Source organism: Coptis chinensis, chromosome 8 (assembly GCF_015680905.1).
Source record: "Coptis chinensis isolate HL-2020 chromosome 8, ASM1568090v1, whole genome shotgun sequence".
Classification (NCBI taxonomy): Eukaryota; Viridiplantae; Streptophyta; class Magnoliopsida; order Ranunculales; family Ranunculaceae; genus Coptis; species Coptis chinensis.
The window spans coordinates 66,437,103-66,455,067 of NC_141463.1; the positions used below are offsets into that span (position 1 = coordinate 66,437,103).

Genomic DNA, 17,965 nt, shown 5'->3' on the forward strand with positions numbered 1-17,965 from the left:
AACCGTCATCAAAGTAATGACATTTGTAGTAAACTTTTATGAGCTTTTATGACGGGCTCTATAATGACAGTAGTTTCTTTAACGAAAAAATGTCATTAAACCTGTTTCAAGTTTTTTTTTTAGTAGGCATGGTTGATCTTAAGTAAGATTTAATGAACTTTAGTTTTGAAAAACTCTTTTCTGTTGAAGCAATGGTTACAGGTACTGTCAACAATATTCTCTAAGCTATATAAGCATTTGGAAAAAATTGTATTCTGTTTAGATAGTTCAATATTTTAATTGCAAATTCATTTTTGGTATCTAAAATTTCTCTTGGTAATCTTAATTATTCTATAAACAAATATGTACCATCAATATCACAACTCTCTCCATGTTTTAAAAAACTTTAATTTCAAGATTAAGACAATATTCTTTTAACCTTCTATCATCATCTATTGATTTCAATTTTTTCACGTCAAATAAAAATCCAAACATTTCTTCAAAGCTTTTTAACTGTTCAAATTTATTATTAAAAGACGATATCGCTTGATCAATTATATAAGAAAAAATTAGATCAAAATGACTCTTCAGATGTTTGAGTTACTTCATTGTCAACATTCTCATCAAATTGTCTCTTTCTCCGAATTGCACGTTTTTCAAGAAATACCGGTTCTATATCCATTTGACGTGCAATATCCACGGATGCTATTTTAGCCTTTTCAAATCCTTCCTCTCTATATTTTTTTTTTAAAAAAATGTGATTAGACCTTTTATTTGATTTATAGCCATGTCAATGGGCATATCCCTAGATTGTATATCCTTACTAACCAATCAAATTCATAGTAGCTAATATATTGGGGAGCCCTTGGGCAGCGGGGCCCTAAGCAGCTGCTTAGTTTGCTATATTGATGAGGTGGCCTTGGGAACTTGAAGCCTAGAAACTCCACATGGCTTCGAAAAGCCGATCTTTTTTTTGTGGTGCGTCTCAATAATTTCCTCCATATATTCATGTAGTTAATTATTGTGAATCATACTAAACTCTTTCTCTCGAATGGAATATAGGATAGTCCAGTTGGAACAGGATATAGTTATGTGGCCGATGATGTAAACAGTAGCAATTTGACAATTAAAACTAACGAGGACACAGCAACCGATGTGACAACCTTGTTAAAAGAGCTATTCAATGCTAATGAGTGCCTTCCACAAAGTCCTTTGTATGTTGTAGCCGAGTCTTATGGATGGAAATTCACAGTTACTATTGGATTATCAGCTCTGAAAGCAAACGAAGCAGGGGAGTTGAAACTCAAACTTGGAGGTAATATCCAAAACCACATCTATTCTAAAAAGAAAGCAAACTCCATGTAGTAATCGTTTTTCGGTTCAACGAGTTTGGTTAAAAAAAAAATCCTTATTAGAATCTCTGAACAATGACTAAAAAGGGTATCAAACTTTACACTTTTTGACAATATGGGGATCAAACTTTTTTCTTTGACAGTTTGGGGACCAAACTGTTTGATTTTTGCAATGTAGGAACTAATTACCTATTCTGTCAAATTTCTCACACGTCGTTTCCTATTTCGTATTAATTTTCAATTTTTTTCTTCGCAAAATAGAAGGCATGCTGACGTGGTACAACTTTAAGTACGTAGCTTACAAAACACACGCACACACTTTCTCACATGATAACAAAGAGTCTTCCCAAAATTAGAGTTTCAGTGATTGATAAAAAAAACACAAAAATTTTTAGCGAAAGCTTTCTACGGTAAGATGGTTGTTAGCTTTGAGAGGGAGTTTGAGTTATCTGCTCGTCAGAAAGCAGTCATTGGATGCTTGCAGTCGGAACATGCAAAATATTTTCTACTTGCTATTCCGATGGAGGGACTTGGACAGCGTATGTCACATGTGGAGTATCGTTCCATTCTCCGATACCGTCTTATGATTCCTCTGTACTCGATCTGATGGTGGTCTTTGCCCTGTATGCAAAAAGAGTATATTAGATGCTTATGGGGACCATACAACATATTGTAGATATTTTTTGGGTTTTAAATACCGACATGATCATGTTAAAGACATTTTGTGTGATGCATTTTGGAGGGCTGGAGTACAAGTGAAAAAAGAAGCTCCTGTTAACTTTATCATTGATCCGAATGAGGGTAGATCGATAGTTCAGCCTGCGGATGTCTTTATCTACAATTGGTCTAAGGGAAAACATGCATGTGTTGATGTAACTGGAGTCTCTCCGTTGGTAGGGTTGGGGAATGGTGGCTTTGAGGTGGGAGAAGTAGCTAAGAGAGAAGCTACAGGGAAGATAGAGAAGCATGAGGAAGCTTGCAAGGCTAACCATCATTGTTTCATTCCGTTTAGTTTTGAAACTTACGGTTTCTTGTAACAACAATCTGTTGAGCTCCTCAAGCGACTTCAAAAAGTTATGGACAGTAACGTTATGACAGCTAGTTCTAACGAGTTTGTTTTTAAAAGGATAAGATTTGCTATTCAGAAAGGACTTGCGGCACAGCTTGTTGCACACTTGTCCTAATTATTTGTAAAATTCATTATCATTATGAATAAAATTTCCACTTATTAAAAAAAAAATCTAGCTAAGTTATTCCAAAAAAAGAAAAAATCCTAGCTTGGAGTCCCAAAATTGGAACCCCTAAATGGTGGAGTGCGAGACAGAGTTGTTTCCTGGCTAATATCGAAGTGAATTCCATTTATTTTGTTGAAGTTTGGTATATCGACGATTCTACTCGAACTAAGTAAGAATTTTTTCAATTTTTACTACATTGTTTGCGCTTTCCACTGCATATTTTCATTAAAAATAAGGTGTTTGCTCAAGATTTTCATTTGTCTTTAGCAAAAAAAAATGATGTTCCTTTGTCGTTAGTTTAGTTTTTTTTTTTTTTTTTTTTTTTTTTTTTTTTTGTAATTTCAAAATATTATTATATTGTGTTGTTTTCAGCGCACATTTTCTATACCACAGTTTTTAAGTCATATTTAATAGTAGTTCTTTATATAGTGGGTGAAACTTTGCTTTTAGAAGTGCATCATCGGGGTAAGTTTGTTACTGAAGCTTTAGAGCTCTACGATGCGTACACAATGAAGAAGAAGGATATATTTTATCCTACAAGGGTGGGTTGTCCAAAAACGCTACTATGTTGACCCTGATAGATTTAGTTATTTTGAGTTGAAATCCTTTGTTACCGATGATGATTGTAAGGTTACATACATGAGCCAAATGTATTATAGTGACCCTTTCTTTGATTTGAGGGTTGGTATTAAAGTAATATTTTATGACACTCAGACAACGGAGATGATTACAGTTGCTAAGGCACATGGGAAGGTGTTGGTGGACATAGAGCATGACTCTGTAAATGATGGAGTTGTTGAGGATGAGGGTTCACAACTACATGATGTAAGTGTTGAAAGTGAAAGTAAAAAGTAGTGAATTTGAAGTTGAAAGTGATAGTCCGGCCAAGTTTAGACCATGCATTTATCTAGAGATAATGAGGAGCTTATAGAAGTTAGGAAAAAAGTTCAAAGCATGAGGAGGCCGGAAAAGATTAGAAAAAGAAAAGAAATTAGATGATGATGATGATAAGGATGTTGTTGAGACTACAATGGCAATTGAAATGGATGAAGTTAATGAGTTAAGATAAGAAAATAATATAGGTCAGGAAGTTAATGAGTTGAGATGTGACTCTGAGTATGCAGACTCAGGTGAATGTGATAGCCCTGTTTTTAGTGATGAAGGTGTACATTTTGTGAGGGTCCAAGCAAGTATCTTATATTTTACCCTAAACTTGATGTATTTAAGCAGAAGCCTATACTTAGAATGAGGTTTTCAAATATGGAGGGAGCTAAAAAAGTGTCTAAGGAACTATGCAGTATGTAATGGCTATCCCATTAAGTTTGTTATCAACAAATCAATTAAGAAAGTTAGTTGCAAATTGTGAATCCAAATGTCCATTTAAGTGTTATGCAACTTATATGCAGAATGAAGTGCATGTCTGTCCAAATAAAATCACTTAAGTCTTAACATGGTTGTGTGAGGGATTTCAATGTCAAGGTTGATAATACAAAATGGTTGGCTAACTACTATTATGACAAAATTATGGAGGACCCAAAATGGAGTATGAAAGTTTTTAAGAAGGATATTAAACGTACTTTTAAGATGATTGTGAATATAGAACAATGTTATAGAGCAAGGAAGAAAGCAATAGGTGATATGAATTAAGTGATGAAACTGGTGTATGCTAAATTGTGGAAATATGCAACTGAAATTAGGAGGTCAAACTCGAGATCTACAGTGAAGATTGACCAAGATAATGGAGTCTTTCTTATGATGTATGTGTGCTTTGATGGACTGAAAAAGGGTTATATCAGAGGATGCAGAAAAGTGATAGGTCTTGACGTGTGTTTTCTGAAAGGGTTTTGTAAAGGTGAACTATTAACTACATTGGGAAGGGATGGGAACAACCAAATGTACCCACTAGCTTGGGTTGTGGTTAAAGGTGAAAATAAGAAGAGTTAGATGTGGTTCCTGGATCTCTTGATAGAAGACCTTGGGATTATTGATGGGAATGGGCTCTCATTGCTTACCGATCAGCAGAAGGGGATTATACAAGCGATACAGGAACTCCTGCCTACTGTTGAACATAGGATGTGTGCAAGACACATCCATGCAAACTTTAGAAAAAGATATGCATATACATTTTTATTTTCATTTTATTTTATTTTTGCATTCATACTTATGCATTTTTTTTTTCTCATTTGTTGTATGTATGTATAGGTTCACAACTGAAAGGTTTGTTCTGGAAAGCTAGCAAAAGCTCTACTCCTCAAGAATTCCACCTTGTGATGAAATTGATTGAAGACATTCTTCCAGAGGCAGCTAATTATCTACAAACTAATCAAAACCCTATGTGGTGGTCTAGGGCATTCTTTGGGTTTTAATTTGGGCTTGTTGTGAAGCTATGGAGAACAATATGTGTGAGTGCAATGGGAGAATTGTGGAAGCAAGGGAAAAGCCAATTATTGTCATGCTAGATGATATCAGACTTCAAATGATGGTTAGAATGCAGAAGAAGAGGGAGATCTATAGTAAGTGGATTGACTCTTTGACCCCTTATGCTAGAAAAAAGCTTGAAGAAAACAAGGATGAGTCAAGGTTCTGGGAGACATATGTGTGTGGTGAGTATGAGTTTGAAGTGAGAAAAGTGTTAAGTTGGTTGATGCTCACACAGTGAATTTGAAAGACAAAAGTTGTAGTTGTCGAATGTGGCAACTTAGTGGCATCCCTTATGCCCATGTTATATCGTCTATCTATTTGTGTCATAATTCCCCTGACAAATATGTAAACAGTTGGTATACATTAGAGGAGTACAATAGGGCATATCTGACTTATATTAAGCCAATAAAGGGTGAGACTATGTGGCCACTAGCCGAAGGTAATGTGATTTTGCCTCCAAAAAATAGAACGATGCTTGGTAGGCCAAATAAGTTAAGAAGGAGAGAAGGAGGGTCCAAACACTAGCTTTAAAGTGAGTAAAGCTAGGATAAAGTTGGGAGACTAATAAGGTGTGGGAGATGTAAAGAAACTGGGCATAATCAGAAGACATATAAGCATCCAGTGCCAGAACCAGTTCCGACAAGTAATGTAGCTTGTAATGGTGAAAGCTCTACTCAGCCAATAGTGATAACCAAGTGTGGGATATGTAGACAACCAGGACATAATAATAGGAAAACTTGTACGATGCCAAAACCAGTTCCAACAGATAAGGTAAGTTAAACTTAGAAATTCATTTTCATACTTATATCATAATGTGTTTTATGTCTCACTTGTGTTTTCTTGTTTTACAGAGATACAAGAAGAAACAAAGAATGCCATAAGGGATTGGTGTGTTGACTGACTCTGAAACTGGGAACACTTTCATGGTGAGTTACAAACATGTGTGGTTTAAATGTATTTTTGATTAGTTGTTGTCTTATACTAAAAATGTGAGGTTTAAAAAGATGTCTAGACAAGGACCACCAGTCAACATTGATGATCTCCCACATATTGTGGACACTAACAATACTCAAGTGAGTCAAACTTCAACTACCACAATAGCTTCAACAATGAAAAGGAGTAGATATCAAGCTGCTTCGAAGAATACTGCAACAAGGAGAAATGGACCTCAAGTTGCGCCAAGTAAGACTACTCCAAGTGTGCCAAGTAATACCGACTCTACTGCAACAAAGACAACACCATCGAGGAATACGAGAGTTGCTTCCACAAATAACCCTCAACCTAAAAGGTGGTGGCCGGCTTTGTTGATGGAATCTCCATAAAGAATGCATGAAGCAGCAGCAGCACCTACTGTTCCACCAATTAGTGCTCCACCATGTGAGTCACCTAATGCCACACAAAGTAGAGTCGGAGCAAGAACAAAGACCTCGGGCGAAAAGGGCAACAAGTCAGACAACAAGGCCAGTTTGGAAGTGAACTATTGCTTTTAATGTATACATTTGCATTGTTTTTGGACCGATTATTGTATGTATTGGCTCATTGGTTCTATTTGCTCTATTTTGGACTGCTCCTATAACAGTGATCCTTTTCTACATTCTTAGAGTTGTTGTCAAGGTTCAAAAATTAATAGATAGATATGTGGGTCTGTTGAACTTTCAGATTATTTGAGCTCCTTCTCATATAACAGAGATCTGATCCCTTAGTTGTTCTTATGCTATTTGAACGTTTCTTTATGGTTTTGTCTTTTTCTATATATCAGTGTTATTCACTTTCATATCTTTGATATGGTTTTCAGTATTGGTTCTTGATATTGTTTTAAGTGTTGAACTGCAACGCATTCGTGTGTTTTTTTAAGTTTGATTGTAGTTTAATCAAGTATCGTATTTGCACCCGCCAGCTATATCCAACCTTGGTATATATTGGAGTATGCCACTGTTGGCGACATAATTACACCACGTCGGCATGCCTTTTAGTTTGAGAAGAAAAAAATTGAAAATTAATACAAATTAGGAAACGAGAAATTTGACAGAATAGGTAATTAGTTCCTACATTGCAAAAAACATACGTCCCCAACTTGTAAGGAAAAAAAATTTGGTCCCGATATTGTCAAAAAGTGTAAAGTTTGATACCATTTTTAGTCATTTTTCGTAGAATCTCAGTTGATGTCTGATGCGACCCTTCGCTTGAAACAGTGCGGGCTTTCTTCCCCACTATTTCCTTCTAAAAAGTGGCGACTCTTTTTTTCTATCTCTCTCCCATTCTATTTTGTATTTTCTAATTCTCACTCTTCATTCAACAAATGCAACACATTGAATTTTAATTGGTTTTTTCTCTCGGCCTTCTATATTTAATTGCAGATTGAAGAGATTTTCTACACTAATTCGACAAGTCGTTAACAATGTTTAAACTTTCTGCGTTAACATGAGGTTAGTTTTCTCCTCTAGAAGATTTCAAGTTTTTCATCTACGTTTTCCTACTTTAATACAAAAGCAATTACAAAGAGGAGTAACCATACTGTTTTATAGACTGCTTCAAAAACTCAATACTCTTTCCCTTAAAACTTTTGTTTTGGCGCATCGAATTGTCAGAAAACAATGAACCCCATTGATTTCAATGACCCAAGCAAAGACATATTGATATATTGGGGTGACGTGCTTTTGTTTTTGTTTATTAAAGGTTGATATATTTTGAGTTCTGTTGGTTATTTTAAAGTCTTTCGATCTTCAATGTTGAATGGGAAGACAATATACCATATTTTGTTGTGTTAAGCTTTTAGATTTAGGCGCTAATTTATGTCTTTTATTGATTGATTAATTAGGATTATAATGTGCGTATATGGTCAACTTAACGGTTCAAATGCACATCAAAGAGAAACTACTTATACAAACATCATGTTCCCAATGAATATGTAGTCACCAATTTGGCTCACAAAAATATAATCTGAGATGCCCAACTATGGATGCAATTTCAATACTGGAAGGGGAAGCCAGGACACAACTCTACATTTCATCAAACTTCGAACATGGCAACCATTCTGAATATAAGGTTACTGAATTTTAATATAATATTATGTTCATTATGATGCAGTATTACTATTTTTTTCATTCCAAATATTGTGTTCATAAATATTCTCCTAAGCATATTGTAGTCCAGTTGGGATTCTTAGAGTGCTGGAATACACAATTATGAATTGTTATTACACAATTGTGAGTTGAAAACCAATGAGCAATATTAATTTTTTGATAAGGTTTGCTTGGCAACTGATTATACTTATAGATTTCACACAGATTTCACTGTAGACTTTATAATCCAACAATTTTCTGTAGTAGGCACTAGCACCAATCCTCCTTTTTTGACATAGGAGGAAAGCTAAGAGGAATCTCAGTTGTAAGTTACCACATGCACTTTCATTAGAACCTACACTTGGGTCTCTTTGACAACCAAAGAGTGTACTTAAAAGTTGGGTTGAATACACAAAGATTGTCGTTAATATGTTGTATGTATGAAATTCACATAGTAGTTGTTTAGTAGGATTACTGGTGTCACACCCCAAATTTCCAGAAAATTAAAAATAGGGAATTATCCACACCCTATTCCATCTTCTGAAAATCTAGGATGAAACGAAACCCTAATAACCGATCATCAACCACGATATTAAAATATGAGATCAAATTAAAACCAAAAGAACAACTCTTAATGTACAAATTCAAGAATTACTAAACAACTCTATTACATCTGTCTCAAATCAAGACTTTATACTTCATAAAACTTATACCAGTAAGACTCCAAGAGCGAATCCAAATCAAGCGTCTTCATCCACTGCATTCTACCATCTACGTTCTCAAGAACACATCCACGTTGCAAAAGAAAGCAAACATGGGTCAACAAATTGAATTTTCTGGTATGAGTAGACCAACAACATAAAAACAATTCCATACTTTAATTATCCAAACAAACACTTTATATGTACTCATAACTTAACCATTCTCAGCTTGGAAGACAGGTAGTTCCGTCATTTCAACCGGCATAGTTTCTTCCCAAGCAAAACATCCATTCTATTAACTCATTATAATAACTCATTTTAATAACTTAGTAATTAAATTAAATCTTACCAATACCCCCTTCTGTATAAGGGTAGGACAGCGTCCCTGCACAAAATATCATTAAGTCCTACCCTCCTGCAAAACAAAGTTAGGTTTTCCAAACCTAAACATTTAATTCATACATCTACTTCTCTCATAATACCCATGAGAATATACAATCTGACATAATATATCATCAATATTAACTTTTATGTCACCCCACCGTATCAATTATATCACGTAACAACATTTACATTAGTTCGTAAGAAATCATATGTATCATATCATAATACACAACCAATCATATCCAATAACTCGCTCATACATAAAGCCAATATTTTTCTTTAAAACGACTCGTCTACTTATGATAACGAGAAGAATCACAACCAGGGAGTACATTCATCCCTCGTGAGCATGCATCAACTCACACAAACCACATAAACATTTCTCATAAGAAATCATATACATCATAATATATAAATATTCATATGCAATAACTCCATCACACGTAAAATCAATATTTTACTTTGCTTATTAATTATCTCGTTGACTCATTTATTAAAAGACACAGTCTAACCTTTAGTTCCTACTCCATGATTTGCACTACACACATTTGCCAAATCACACATATCCGTGTGCCTCACTCACACCGAGTACCACTACAAGACATATGTCCCAAGCGGGGATATCACCTCCAGGAAACATATTTTCATCTTGTAAACTCGTAACTTGTGAGTCACAGCCATCTCTGGGCTTTCCATATACATAATCACAAAGCCTATTTTGGGCATAACAAAATATCAGGTCATTCATGGCACATTCAATGAATACTTTGGGTCATTCCTGCCACATTCAAGGAATACCCATTATAATACTAACAGGTCATTCATGGCACATTCAATGAATATCTTGGGTCATTCCCGCCACATTCAAGGAATACCCATCATAATACTAACAGGTCATTCATGGCACATTCAATGAATACCTTAGGTCATTCCTGCCACATTCAAGGAATCTAGACCTACATTCCCGTACACTCAAGGAATACAGCCCACCTGACAAGCTTATTTTTGTGTGTGAGATGGTATATGGATGATGTAGATAGATGATGGTCGTTGAACAAAATAGAAACGTATCAAAACCTAATTATACCTCAATAAGTAAAGGATGAGTAGGGTATCGTTCCACTTTTAAGTGTATGTTATGTGAAGAATAGGACTGGAAAGGGGTTTGAGGGATTAAAAACTATTATTATAGAGATTTTAGATTATAATACTAAGCTAAACTAAACTATTAAGAATTTATAAGAGAGGGAATTCAAGAAATTAGAATCCACCAATACTTTTGATTCAATGACCTTTTGCTTCATGGTTGTTCTCACAAGTAGACTACAATTAGGCAATCGAGCGAGTGCCGATGCCCTCTTGGACGAAATATCGTTAACGAATAACTCTACTTAAGGTTGTTCCTATGTTCATGTTACTAGTATCTTCTTTCCTTTTATGTGAGTTTGAGCAGCTATTCAATGAATCACCATCTAAGGCAAACACAAGGAATACTTCCCTTACTCTAAAACACTACACAACTAGAAGAAAAGTAGAGAATAATAGTATAATATTCAATTACAATAAATAAAACCCGATTATAGCATGATATTCGATTGTAATAAATAAAAGCATGTCACTAGCAAATATTCAATTGCAATAAATAAAACCCTAAACTAGCATGATATTCGATTGTAATAAATAAAAACCTTAATCTATACTTTCATCCCCTGGTCTGGGCAATAGAACTAATAACTAAAAACATAAAGAACTAACTTGATTGAAGAACACCATGAACCAGAAGAATCATTAAACTTTAAGCACCGACTTCATCTTCTCCCATGAAGGAGAAGATTAGTCTTCCATAAAGAAGGAAGAACACGAAGAACGAGAAGAAGAAGAGTTGAAGAACATAATACTAGAAAGACTAATTTATTAATACTCAGCTAGTTAAAACCGACCTTTTATTATTAATCTCTCTCTGCCTCAAGTTCTGGAGACAAGAATATAAGTGAATTGGCAAATTACATGAGGCACTTAGGTCCTCTATTTATATAGGTTACAATAAGCTCTAGAAGGATTCCAAACTGTCATTTGTTTCCTAATACAAATAGACTTCTTTCAGAGTCCAACTTCGTCTCCAAAACTGAGAAGGAATTGGCTACAGTGTCGATTCATGCATCTCGACGCACTATTCATGCGTCTCAGATGCAAGCAATGCATCTGGATGCTTGATCCATGCGTCCCAGACGCGTTAGCCGATTTTGTCTCTTCTGCTCTATCCTTCTATCCTCTTTTGCGGGCTTTGGTCCAAGCAATGAATCCTTTGGCCGTGGGCTTCCAAATAGGCTTTAAAATAGGTCCAAGTCGCATCTTTAATAGCTCCAATTCCTTGGCCTTCTCCATGATTGTCCACGGGCTTCCCATGTGATCCTTAATGCTCCGAATTGCTCCGTTTTACCCCTTTTTCTCTAATATTCCACAAAACTCACTTTTTCTCCTGTAGAATCATAAAACATAACTTACAAACACTATTAGTCTACTAAGATGGCTAAACAAGAGGCATAATCGAGGGTTAAATTGCACTTTTTGAGCACTTATCACCACTCGCAAGGCGAATGCCTTAGTTTCTCTCTAAGGCGGCTTTTCACATGACATCATTAGTTATAAACATTTTTTTTCATCAAAGAGGCATGGAGAGATCTAAAGATGTGGGCGACACATTAAATTTTCACCGGACACTTTTTACATCATATTTTTAACACTCAAGAGTTATCATTTATTATAATATTGTCATTATAAAATAAACATCGTCTCAAGCAATAGAATCATTAATAAAGATTCTAAACACAATAACTAATCAACCCACCTCATTATCCATTATAAAAATCATAAATATCCTGATTCTCAATTATGATTAACACGTTAATTAAATGCCTCGTGAATACCTTTTAAACCACCACAAACACGTACACAATTAAGTATTAACATTATACATATATAATTATCACCATAACTACTATATAATATATAATATAGTATAGTATAGTGGCTGCACTTTTGCTCAAAGCTGCCTACGTATCTAAATCTTTCAAGATTGGAATCAAGCCTTCGTAGTTCTTATCAACCACATAGTAAAAATCAAAGTCCATCAAAGCCAAATATATATTATTGCATAATACTACGCCAAATCTTTATTAGATAATGACAAACATGTTTATACAAGTTTCGACAACATCCTATTATTGGATTTGTCCACAAAGTCAAAAGTCCGAAAAGTCAACATTCAAAAAGTCAACGGTCAACAGTCAAAGGGTTGAATGGTCAACAGGTCAAACCCAACAATCACTAATCCCAAACCGGTGTTCCTCCAAACAGGTCCTAACCCAAACCCATGTTTAAAACAGTTCAACCCATGGTCCTAACCCAATTATCCAAAACAAAAACAAAAGGAAAAGCCCAAAACCAAGGCCCAAAACCAAAAGTCTAAAACCAACCTATTTATACAACCTGACCCATTTTAAGTTATATGGACCAGCCCACATAAAAACATAAAATCGGCCCAAGAGCAACTAATAGGTTTCGGCCCAACACAAAAAGAATAGAAACTGGCCCAAAACAACTAATTGGTTCGGCCCAAAGAAACAAAAACTAAAAACTTTGGCCCAAAGCCCAACTAAGGTAGGAACATAAATGGTGAGATGGGAGCACTGGATACAAATCATCGTCATCCCTTCCACCACACCAGCTCGGTTTTCGGCCACCTCTCCTCCCTTCCTCATCACCTCGATTTTGATCATGGTGAAAAACCCTACAACTTTAACAAAAGGTAAAACTAAATCCCTTAACTCCATCCACTCCCTCTAAACTAGATCTAGAAATTTTTGACCTCCATTAATGCTTATTCAAGCTTCAATTGCACCACTCTCCAGCACCCATTCAAACATCAATAACCAACCTCAAACTAACAAATTAAAAATCACCACAACAAGAGTTCAATCCAAAAAAAAACAGGACAGGCAACGCCATTAATGCCTGATTCAAAGCTTCGACAACCCCATCCAATTTTAATCCCGACAACACCCATACACCATCACCTCACCATCCACCAAAACGCGACCACAAATAATCTATACATCAATCTACAAATCTATTTACAGTAGTCCTTAAATCGATTGATTTCTCGCTTGTTATCAAGGGATCGGGACAAGTTTTCCAGAGACAGAGTTTTCTTCAATCCATAAACACAAATATAAACACAGTTAACACTAAATAGAATACAATACTAAAACTGAATCAAAACACAATATGAGCACAGACCATTTTCCAGCATCGTGAAATTGCCAAATAACGAGAATTTTTATATAAAAGAAATTCAACAAAATATCTACTCACCCGTGATACGCTCATGCTATCCGCTGATATCAGCTATCAGTAAATCTCCAGCAAGAAATCTCTCTTCTTCTCTATGTGAAAAACTCTTTATATTTTTTCTTCTCTGTGAAAAAAAAATCAACTCTACGTGTGAACTCTTTTTTGTTTTGAAACCCCCTAAAAACAAGGATGAAGGTTTATCTTTTTACCTACGGGGTTTCCTATCCTTAACTAATATCTATCCTATTTTTGTTTTATCTATTATTATTATTATTATTATTATTATTATTATTATTATTATTATGGTACTAGGAAAAATAAAAGAAATACATGGGGTGTTATAACTGGACACATGAAAGATGTAGAATCTACTTAGGTAGACACCTAAAAGCCTGGAAAAAAGAAGAAACATCTACATGAAAGAGAAGTAATATATGGTTGGAACGGTTTTGTTCTAGAGTTCCCTCCCATACCCTTTTCATCCTCTTGCATCCAAATGAATAGCAAAGAAGTCCTCCACTTTGTAGTTAAATCTGTCACAAAGTTTATTGAGTTTTGTCTTGAAAATGTAGGAGCTTCAAGTTATGACAGAATGGCTACTTCTTCATGAGGTATATAAGTTTCTACCTCAAAAAAGATATCGATATTGTCCATGTTAGTCATTAAATTGAAGGAGGAAATTTGGAGATTGTAGACACAAGAGTTTTTGGCAGTTTGCACCTTATAATTGGTTTATGTGTTTCATTTGTACGTTATCCATTTATTTAGATACAAAAGTTGTGAAGGCATACAAACTAACAATTACTATTTTGAAGTATTATTTTTAATTGAAAATGATATTATTTTTACAATCCAATTAAGTACTAGACAAATTAAGAGATTTTCTCCTTTTAATACAATTTGTTTTGTTCTATATCTTATACATTGTCTTCATCTTTGTGGATGCAACTGTATCCATTCATTACTTCTTGGATATAGAAAACCAGTTAATGCATATAATTTGTTTTCAGTGTAGGGAGTCTCATTTTAAGACACATGCACTGCAGCAATAGTAAGTACCTTGCTTGCTTTATGGAAAGCAGAAACATGATTATTTTTTAGGAAGAAGAGCAAAGTTTCAGCTTTTGTTGAACTGAATAAAAAGACATCATACTATAATAGTATCTGATAAGAGCCCAAAACTATAGTTTACAGTTTTAACCCTTTAACAATATTACTTTCAGACTAATTATGTGATTAATAAATAAGAATTAGTGTTGTTTACGTGTTTTTGTGTATTTTAGGCATTGAAGTCGAATATGTGAAGAAATATGTCCCTTTTGCAAGATAAAGAAGCAAAGGTTGGTTGCTAAGAAGTTTTATGATTAAAGGCCAGGACTCAAGGAGAAAAAGCCTTTTTAAAGCCCAGTCAAAGCTGAAAAGTCAAAGTCAACGCGGGTAGAAATAGTGCATAAAAGTCAGCAGAACTTCTGAAGGCCGTATCTTTGGACTCAGACCTTGGAATTGGGCTTACCATATGTCAAAACGACCGGCTCAGAAAGAGCTTTTTAATGGTCTAGGCCTTGACCCAATCAGAGGAGCAAAAGTAGATGAAACGTTTGTTGCAGTAATTTCCAACAAATAAACCCTTTTTGGACCGAAGAAATCAAGTTTTGGGCTCGATTTTATGGCCCAAAACATGGCTCCAAAGCCCATGCATGAATTTGTAGACCTAGCCTCTTTTATATAAAGTGGACTAAGGCCAAACTCTTAGACTCTCCTAGATTATATTGATAATATAGATTAGACTTAATTAATTAGTCATTACTTAGTTTTTAATACAATTTTGAATCATTAGACTCTTTTTCATTAGATTAATAAAGTAATTTTATATTTCTTCAAAGATGTCTTCTTCTTATTCTTCTATTAATGATAGTTTGATTAATCGAAGCTAAACCTCCATTAGAGGGGTTTGTGGAAGCTTTGATGAAAACTTGATTGTGTTAGTGTAGAAATAGTTGTAATAATCTATTCCACTCTAGAAGGTAATTAATTCACCATGAGATTTGTTTAAATTGCCTCACATATATGTTAATTATTAGTTGATAGAGATTTCCATAAATAATTAGGGATTAGAAAGACCCAATCTTTATGTAAAAACATAAAGATTAGGATTACAACAAATCTATGCTAGTTTATTAAGTTGAAATCAATGTAGAATCAAATTCCCCTAATTTCTTCTCCATATTCAAATCTTAGTATTGAATTGTCGTAGTATAAATTAGAACATTTTAATTAGTATTCAATCACCATATTAGTATATTTTCATTTCATTACTCTCATCGATTTTGTTAGAATTAATTAAACTAGGAAATCTTAACGTCTAAACGACTAGGAGTGAAACGAATTTTCTACTCCATTTATTGCATGATTCACGAGAGTAGAACTTTGATAATTTAGAGTAAATACCTATATTTTACTTCGGTTTAAGTTTAATTAGTTAAGTAGGAGTAAATGATACTTTTTACAGTTATCAAATGGTGTCACTGCCATCTTAGTTTTGTTTAGATTCATTTCCTTTAGTAGTGTTAATCCTACCAAAATCCCATTAAACCTACCCACCCTTGTTTGGTTCTAACTGTGTTTCTTTGGTTCAGAAACTAATTTTTTTCGCAGAAATACCAAGAGCCCGCCCTGCGCCCTTTTTAGCCAAATTCCAAGCGTGCCCCGCACTCAACCACTTGGACATAGTATTAGGCAAGAGTGCGCTCCACACCCTTTTTAGCCAAATTCAAAGCGTGCCCAGCACTCAACCACCTGGACATCGTCTCAGGCAAGAGTGTACCCCGCGCCCTAATTAGGCTAATTCCAAGCACGCCCGCTCCCTCTTCTGAATAAGCCCAATTTCACAGCTTAGTTCAAACTTTCGTTTGTTCAAAGTTAATCAGTGTTTCTATCTTCTTGAATACACTGAGATCACGTATACAAGACGCTATTCAAACGCATAGCAAGGAGACATTCAGGTACTCCTTCTTCCACTCCTCGCCTCTTCTGTAAAAGGAGTCTTTAATTCTAGCATATTAGGGATTTATTACTGTCGTCGTGTTTCTTTAATATTGGACTTAGACTTGCAAAAACCGACTAATATGATCTATTGTAAATGTCAATGCACACGCCTATCTAGAATAGCACATACTACACTTGCATAAATGGCTGAAGAAAGAGAGACTCCTCTCTCTGACTTTTACAAAGCCCTGATCGATAGCCCTAAGTCTTGCATCGTTCTTGTAGACCCATTGGGGATTTTCGAATTCCCCCGAATATTTTTAATTTGTTACCAGTTTTTCATGGGTTAGATCATGAGAAGCCTTATCAGCATATGCATAGGATAGATGTCACAGCCCGAATTTCTAAACAATAACAAAGTGAATATTTGAAATATAAATATCTCAAACATCACTAGGTTCACTTGTTTAAAAACCCAGACTATGACGAAGGATACTACACATACAAACCCTAATAGCCATGTCATAACAAAAACAACTTAAATTAAAATAATCCCAATAATTATCTGCCATTGCTTTATTAAGATATCATCCGTCCAAATAAAATATCAACCAAACTCTCATAAATAAAATTTCCTCACTACCATGTTCTCATGCCATGCAAAAGGTAAACTACGTTATTACATTCTTCCAATAAATAATCAGACCTAAATGAAAACTAACGGACTGCTCCAGGCACGAATCCCAATCACACGCCGCGGTTCTACTGCCTTCCACCTATGTTCCTAAGAACACACCCACGTTACAAAACAAAGCAAACATGGGTGACAAAATGGAATTTGCTGGTATGAGTAGACTAACTACATATAAACATTTCAAACTTTACTTATCCAACTAACACTTTAAATCTATCATAACCTAATCATTTCTCACTTGGAAGACGGTGTAGTTCGAGTCATCTCAACCGCATAGTTTCTTCCCAAGCAAAACTTTCATTTTATTAACTTCCATTTTATTAACTCATTCTAATAACTCCTTTTAATATCTAAGTAATTGAATTACACTTACCGATATCCGCCACAGATAAAGGGTAGGACCACGCCCCTCAAGACAAAATATTATTAAGTCCTACCCTCCCAAGCAAAAGAAAGTTAGAACTTGATATATAACATATGTAGATATTCTATATGTATTCAAAGGTAAACCCAAGCACACTCGTATAAACAAATCCATTTCTCTTATCAATTAATCAATTACTTTTCTTATACACCCACCATTTAGTACCTACTCCACGATTTGCACTCCACACATTTGCCAAATCACACATTCCTGTGTGCCTCTCTCCCACCGAATACCACAATATCATAGCCATCTCTGGGCTTTCATACACATATTTCACAGCCTCTTTGGGCACAAAACTCAGGTCATTCATGGCACATTCAATGAATACCTTAGGTCATTCCCGCCACATTCAAGGAATACCTATCAAATCAC

The 17,965-nt window shown here is 35.0% G+C and overlaps 1 pseudogene; it reads left to right on the forward strand.

Moving 5' to 3' along the window:
- LOC147482523 (serine carboxypeptidase-like 51) overlaps positions 1 to 17,965 on the forward strand; it is a 118,228-nt pseudogene that overhangs the window by 30,679 nt on the left and 69,584 nt on the right.